Source organism: Pyxicephalus adspersus, chromosome 7 (assembly GCF_032062135.1).
Source record: "Pyxicephalus adspersus chromosome 7, UCB_Pads_2.0, whole genome shotgun sequence".
Classification (NCBI taxonomy): domain Eukaryota; kingdom Metazoa; phylum Chordata; class Amphibia; order Anura; family Pyxicephalidae; genus Pyxicephalus; species Pyxicephalus adspersus.
The window spans coordinates 47,830,506-47,839,351 of record NC_092864.1 but is presented as its reverse complement, the minus strand read 5'-3'; positions in this window follow the sequence as shown (position 1 = coordinate 47,839,351).

Here is an 8,846-nt window from a genome sequence, read left to right as displayed (position 1 = left end):
GGCAGTGTGTTCTGGAAGGGATGCAGGCACCTACCCGGTCTGAGCACATGTTCTCACCTCTGCCCCTGCACTTCCTACATTTCCTAAGTGATCTCTGATGAGGTTTCTAAGGCCACTATCAGGGGCAGGAAACACTTCAACAAAACTTTATTTGCAATTTACAAAGTTACAACTCAGCAAGCAGATAGAAAAAGGCAGTCCCCTACATACGTATATAAATTATTCCAGAAAGCCCATGTTGGGTATGTAGCTGTTTATATATCTAAAATGTATACTGAAAGATGTCTTGATTAATATAAAGGGGAGGTTATCAGGAGCATTTAGAAATCACATTCTCATAGGTAGCATTGGGTAGAACAGACTAATATTATCCATAAAAAATGTCTTCACTTAATAAAATATTTAAAAATACAGAATGAGCCAGTTTTACTTCAAGACCAGAGAAGATAAACCATCATAGGGGAACCTGGGCATTCCAACAAACCTGAAATTGATATTTTGAAAAAGTTTGTACAATTGTAGGGCTTTATGGCTTCTGACAGCTATGGGAGTGCCTTCCAACTAGATTTACTAAACCCACTGTTGTGCCAAGCAAGGGTAGAGAAACCATGTTGACTTCATTTAAATTATTCGAAAGTTTGGACATCAGTATTTAACGTAAACCTATTTTTAAAGCATATAGAAATTCATTCTCTTTCATTCTGTATCTCTGGATAATTTCTCATCCTATATGCAAAATACATTTGTTTGAGCATTTACAGTGAAAAAGCACAAAGGTAAGAAAGTATTATAAGACTTTAGGTAATTCAGGACAAACAATTTTGAATACCTTTAAATTTGATTAGCACTCACATCTATTAGGTTGAGTTTTTTCCCAGGTTCTTCTCCTTAAGAGTGTGTCTCCACATTGAAATGACAGTCCTAAATTTAGCACCAATGTGCTTCTGTCCCTTCTGGGTCTCCTCTGATTTGGCTGACCTATGCTAACGCTAAGTCTTACACCACTGGGAACAAAGCTCAACCCCTTAGCGGTTCCGTCTCCAAACCCTCTTAGCCAGGGCCACAGGGTTAACTTGCTCTATCTCCTCTAGTTTCGCCCGGTAGTCACGGCACCCCCTAAATTCAGTTCCCCAAACATTTAAACTGTTTCAGGTTTTCCCAAAAAGACACCAAATATTACAATAGGTCTAGTAGGTGAATGCACCATGGTAGTGCTTGGTTTTTACCATGCTAAGGCCGGGTTCCTCCCCTGTGACAACCAACCATAAGTGCCTAGGGAGAACAGACACTAGAACAGTCCAGTATATACTAAAATGCACCCCTTAGACCTATAAGGGACCTTTTTTACTAAAGGTACTCTGTTTTATTTTTTGAATAAGATGTAAACTTCACGTGGAAAAACTGAAACAAAACATGACAAATTTTGGAGAAATAAAAGGGTATCGAATTACAAGCTAATAGCACACAGAAACAATTAACAAACTGCATTGCTATGCAAAAAATGCACAGATCAAACAAGTAGTTGAGAAAAAACAAAATTACAAGATGACTATGCATAAGTTAGCACTATAGTAACAAAATATAAAAAACACATCTCTGTCCAACAGTTTCTGTAAAATCACAACAATTACTTTTTTTTGTTTTTTTATAATTACCAACTCCTATCTCACAATGTTTCACACATTCTACAAGTGCTAAAGACACAAAAAGGAAAGAAAATACCTTATATTGCCTTATATATCCTTAAATATTTGTAAAGGTGGCTAAAATGTTTTGCACAATAATATAAAAAGATTTAAATTATCAGAAGGATTTCCATTCCTAAAAGTGTTTTCAAGTCAATGTTTCCTTTGGTGAAAATGGTGTTTGCATCACCAACCTGATTTATGATTTTTATTATTATTATTATTTTGTATTTATATAGTGACAACATATTACTAAGCACTTTACAAAGTTCATGGCCATAAAAAAAATTCACCTGTTTATCCCTAAACAGGAATAGATTGTAAATCCTCTAATGGGTATGCCTGTTCCGGTGACATCTGTCTAAGATAGGATTTGCTTTACTTCCAAGAGATTTCTTCTTCCTATTCATATTAAATTTAGAGGACAAGTCAAGTCTTTCAAATGGGATACAGATGGCACAAAAAAAGAAGTTGACATGGGCTTTAACTATTTACTGATATTTTTACTGGTACTACTATCCAAAACAATTAAAAAGGAAAAAAAACGGATGACACATTATATATAAGATACTTGGACATAACATGAATTAATCTCTTCTTCTGGAAAAAGGAATTTGCATGTTTCCTTGCATGCATTTTTTGAGGTTCGCCTACATATATTTACTACACAAGTGATATGTGACAATATTGAGACAATTCTGAATAAAACAAACAAACTGAAAGGTAAAACATTTAGATTCTACTAACCACTTTTTGGTATAAAAAAAAAATGCAGAATTGCCAATAATATATTTAGGTATAGGCTACTTCTCAATCATATTATTGTATAACCAAAAGCTTGTAATGTTTTTCTGTGACTGACCAGAGGCTATCCCACAAATGGATCTGATGGTTTCTTATTGAATGGTCTATTTCATTTAAGTAATTTTAATGGAACTCATTTTTATCCCAATACAAACTGCCCTCCATATGTTGCTTACATTAAACAGCTCAGAAGTTTACAGTGGGCAGATGGCCTGTTTTTGTATAAATGTGTATATAAAGAGCCTGCCAAACACAACCAAGAAATAGCTGCCAAAGTGAACCAACAACAGCTTCCTCCTACTGCTAAAATATTTTGCTTGGGTTTTTTAGAAGTGTATTGAATTAGAGACTCGCCATAGACTGAAAGGATGTGGGATTCCACAGATTATACCCTAGTCCACTTCAACAAATAGAATGTTATTGTTGAATGTAAAATACCGGTATGACACATGTATTCTAAATTAATTTAAAGATTATTCTTTGAACATGAATACAGTTATTTCTCCCAAATTTATCCAAATATTAAAAAAACAGCAAAATAAAAAATGGAACCAGTGCTGGCATTCATTATTGACTGGTTTATGTAATCTACATGAAAATGACCTACAATCTCCCCTTATGTTGAAGAAGAATGTCACAACCATGATATTCATCTGTATATTTTATGATTTTCAATCAATTACAGTGCATATATATATAATATATATAATATAATATATATATAAGTCTCAGAATATCAAATCTAAAACATGTTACATTGGTTGACATTTGTGAAGATACCTTTAATATAAAGAACAGCTCTGGTCTACTGTTTTGCATTTTTTTTTATATTTGTAAACGTTAAAACATGTATATAAAAGTAATGTTTGTAGTCCATCTCATATCTGTATGCCTGTAGCTTTTGTGGCTGTTGGGCAAAGTCCACTCTTTCTCGCTCCCATCATAGACCCAAAAGGACATTAAAAAGTTTTGTGGATATTCCAAAACTGGAGCCGTAGACAGAGAATCTTTGCTACAAAATAGAATTGATTACGAATGTTATAGAATGTTAAGCATAATATTATTTAAAGGCCCTTAGGAACAAAAGTATGTAAAATATGATAATATTAGCATTTGTATACTATACCACTGCTTTATTGGATAATATTTATTATGTCAGATATATTTTAAATACTTATATACTAATATAATAATAATAACAATATAATAATATTACAATAATAATAAAAAAGAAAAGATTTATAAGATTGTCGGATCTAACAAAAAATAGTATTAAATTTGTTATGTATTCATTGTATAAATAAAAAAACAAAACATAAGTACCCACATTTGGCATGTGCAATTATAAAAAAATAAAAAATTGCAGTTGACTGCAGTTGTTATCTCTTCTAATATAATTGATGTCCACACAGAAATGTAATAAAAACATATTACATATTTTATATATTCTAAATGTAAATAATAATTCAACCTCAGTACAAAAAAAAGTTTCTCCCTTTAATAGTAAACATTTATTTAAAAAAATCCTATATGGTGTATGTATAAAAAGTAAAAACAAAAACACAAAAGAGAAAAGTTAACTGTAACCTCCGTTTTTTCTATCACAGCTCAGCTATCTATTTTAGCTTACAATGAGGAGTTACCTTTAACTCCACAGTGTTAAACTATAATATACTCATCTAAAAATCAAAACAGTTTAAAACCCAACGAGAACAAGAAAATGATATCATTAGAGAATTGATACAGTAGGACTTGGTCAACTTTACAAAACACCCCAAATGCACCAACTTTCAACTTTTTATATACCAAAAGATGTATGGAAACCAGAAAAGAACAAAGGTTTGTTGGATTGTTAAATGAAAGCCATTATCCAAGAAACCGCTCTACTGTGTTGCTGTATTTTTTTTAAGGCACCCCTTTGGCCTTGTTCCGACATACGTAGAGGATAAAGGGATATCCACTAGGTGCTGAATTCATCAACATGTCAATGTTCTAAAGCAGAGTTCTCGGTAAAGGGGCAGCTGGTCAGACTTGGGCTTCTCTTATTTCTCTTGGGTTCCTTATTGATTTGAAAAGGAAACACTTTCTTGGATAGATGTAGCCTTCGCTCTTCCTATCTGAACATTGTATAAAAAAAGCAGGCATTCTAAAGCATTATTTGAAAAGTAGAATCTTAAGAGATGTCATTAAAGTGTTGGGGGGGGAGGTGGGGGGGAATCACAAAAAAAAAAAAATGAAAGATAAGGGCTTTGAAAGAAAGAAGCAAACGAAAGGCGTATAATAGCCAAAGTTCTAAGACACCTTTTTTGGGGGCCTTGGTGCTAATACGGAATATTTGAGTTGTGTCATTACCATACTTCACATCCATATCGACTTTGGTTATGTTACACAAAAGAGGGGGATGATGGTCTTTCTCCAGAAACATGATTAGATCTTCTTTTGTGTAGAGTACAAAGCATGAAGAACTACAGTAGAATGGTCACAATGTAATGGACCATTCCAAGGAAATGAAAATTGGCCCTCATATTCTGTATTGTCACAATGGATTGGATGGATAATGCTATAGAAAAAGGGTTCATGCATATTATCTTATGGGATATCCGTATAATTCTTTGTAGCCTATTCATCCAAGGAGAAAGATGAAATGTGCTACAGAGGTATGAATTAACAAAGAGATAAAGGTGTCAAGGTAACGGAACACACATAAAATTCCAATCTATAAAAAAGTGTCTTTCTTCTGTTAGGAAACAAGGTATCAAAGACGAAGCAGATATAGAAAACAGACAGAAAAAACTTTTTTTATTCTTTGGTGGACTATCTCTGGTGACTATGACTACTTTTGGCTTTTGAAATAAGTTTGTTTAACTGAATCTTTTAACCTTTATAACTCCTGTTATGATGTGTTCATTCTCCAAAACATTGACCAAAATGATTTCCTTATTTCACTAAATTTTGAGGTATTGTCTGACTTTTCATATAGTAGAGTAAGATAGCATTACATTTATATAGTGCTAGAGCTCCCCTCATCTGTGGATAAATGGAATTAAATTATATCATTATATAGATAGATATGGTATGTGGCTGGCTGTATTTTACAGCCTGTATGCAAGAATGAAGACCTGAAGGACAGCTGTCAGTTAAAATATGTTCATTAACTGTATATTATTGTACCTAATTTTTACTTTTTGCAGATTATATAAAGAGACCCTGTTACATCTTTCCATACTTGCCATGGTAATATTGGAAACAGCCATATTCTAACCTCTTCCAAGCATATTCTGGAAACAGCCATTATCCATTTTTTGCAGGCAGGTTACTCTTACTCATTCAAGCTAAACCAGGGTTCTGTGTAACACAAAGGTTCCTCCAGAGGTTGCTGGGGGGTCCTTGAGCAATGGCTGACTATCCTTCTATCTGATGTTGGCTCGATAATTTGGGGTATGTTGCCATTTGGAAAGGTTAAAAGAAAGACCACAATGGTCTTTTTATCAGTCTATAAAACTTCATTTAGGTTCACCATTGTAGGGGGTTTTCTGCCATGAATGGAAAAGCCTTTTTTCCAATTAATTTTTTTTACCAGTGGTTCCCTGGGACCTGGACATTATAATAAGGGTTCCTCTGGGAATAAATGGTTGAGAATGGCTGTTCTGAAGATGTAGAGCTACTCCTTTTCACAAAGCTAGTGCAAGGACTTTGGTTTGATCATTGCTACTTCCAGTGAAGATTTAACTAAATTGAGTAAAAAAGTTCTTGCAGCACTTTTCTATATCCAATCTATCACTAACACTTCCATGTATGTTGCAATAATCTGACTTCTGGGGACTGCAACTTCACTTGCAGGAAGTCTTAGCAGGGTTCCCTTTTACTAAGGCTATGTACACATGCGCAATAAATATTGTTGGAAACGCTTGTTAATCATTCATTCATGACAATTGTTGCACGTGTGTACGTAGCCTAACTTTTGGATCCAGTCAGCCTGTTAGAGAATGCAGGATTCAAATTGAATATTTGTCACACGGATATTATGCTGGGACCATAGGGTGGGCTTATATAAATTCAGTAATAAGATTGTGTATGTAAATGTGTCAGTATTTTTATTATTGTTACAAGCTAATGCTTTACTAGAGTGTTTCCATTGTAAATGTTTGCAGTGTCCTGGCAGAGAAGATGATAAAGGAAGCCAAATGGCTGATTTTTCCATTGCTGATTACTACACAATAGCAATCATTTCTGTTTACTCAATTTAATTTAACACTGATCTTTTTTTAACAGTGGCAAATTTTTTGTATTGAATGTTAAAATATGGGCCTAACCAAAAATAGAAATCATAGATGTAGGGAAATCTCTGTGTTGTTTTAACAGGTCACCTAATGTATGACTATTGCTGCGCCATTGGGGGATGAAGTTCACCAATGGCATGGAAAACAATTGTTGGCATATTCGGCTGTTCCCTGACCACTTTAATTACCGCTGCTTGGGCACTGGTCCTATTGAGACTGTCTACTCAATTTTCTAAAAAAACTTTGTGTTCTGAGAGGCAAAAAAAAATATCAATTTGCTTTTCTTTATTTGGTCATATAATTAATTATAATTAATAATATAATTAATTTGGATGATTTGTATGATCTTTAAAACCTGTTAGAATACAATTTCAGACCTACCACTATCAAAATATTTCCTCTCCTAATATATAAAAATTGTTATATGACTCTGACATGGATATATGTGACTGCTACTGTAGCAGTAGTAGAGAGAGCCTGTATGCCCAAAGGTGAGCTTCTATAACAGTGGTTTAAAATTATGTTATTAAAATTGATGGGCACTATGACTTGCAGGACAAAGCCAAGTGGAAACATAAATAGTTCAGGTGGAGCCTTAGTTACCAATTGGAATCCTTGTTATCCTTAAGTAAAAGACAATGCCACCTAAAACTATTTAGGATGTATGTTTTTACTGACTTCATTGAACACTAGGTGACTTCTTGTATCTTCAGGGGCCCCATATAGGCTGGCAATGCTACCCAAGCCTAAAAATTAGCAAATTGTTAGTTTAGATTTTTATTGTAGATAAATGTATTTGAACAATGGGATAAATAAAGCAAGTGTATGCTAATACTATCATTAACTCGGATGTACTGGTCTTATCTCTCCTTCCTGAAGAAGCACATCTTGCAAAACGCGTTAAAAGTTGTTTGTGAATGTTCATTGATGAAAGGTGGCTTAGAAATCTGTAACAGCGCTTGTATATTTTGTAATACCACCCAAGCCTATTATTTACAGGCATGCTAGCATCTCCTGCACCACTCATCTGATATACAATATAGGCAAAATAACAAACACCTTCCCCCAGCCAATCTTCATTCCAAACCACCCAAACCATCACATCTTCAATTTCACAATTTCAATTTCATATCTCCTTCCTTAAAGCGAACCTAAATTAAAATGTTTACTTTACATACAAGATAAAAAACCCTTTTATATAAAGTAAAAATATTATTCTTTTTTTTTTTAACTGCAAAAGGTGACGCGTCTCCCATTCTGTTGTGATCACCGCTGCGATTAAGACTGAATGGGAGTGCAGAACCTCCCGGGATACATACGTCACCCATCTCGGGAGGCTTTTAGCTGCTCCTTCCGTACATCCCTTCCGATCTCCGGCATTTTCCTACACGGAGGGTAAAGAGATGCCAATCTCACGCATGCCCAGTGTGAGTTCAGTACTCTTTTTTTTTTCTCCCCCTACAACTGGCTATATCACCCAATCCCGCGCTTGTGAGATTGGGTGATGTAGCCAGAAGTAGGCTTAGTTTCGATTAAACAAAATACACAAACTGTATATACAAAACTACGTATACCGTGTCAGATAATAGTCACCAGAGACAAACAGCTTGTCTTGAGTAAAAATCTGACATGTGCACAGTGGCCATTAGATGCTGTTAAATGATATGGAAATTATCAGGAAAGATGAATTCCTGCGTCAATCATCTGACATCCATCAGACGTCTTCTTGAGGCTTAACCTTTCCCCCCTCACACACCCTTCGACCATTGTCCTAGTGCCTAAAAGAATAAATACACAAAAAATATACAAATACATTAATTTTATGGATACATTTATAAATGGTCTTATTTCTATAGTACTATATACAAGTTTTAAAATTTAGGGAAAACTTCTAGCATTCAACATCTAACAATTTTTGGCAATCCATCTATTTTACAGCACTAGAGTGTTAACATGTATTCATATTTAAGCTTCATTTTAAAGGTGTCCCCACAGATTTGTACGGTTTTACAAGATCACCATACATGTGAAGCTGTTTCTCTTTCCTCCTTGCATATTCAACAATCTTTTTTTACTA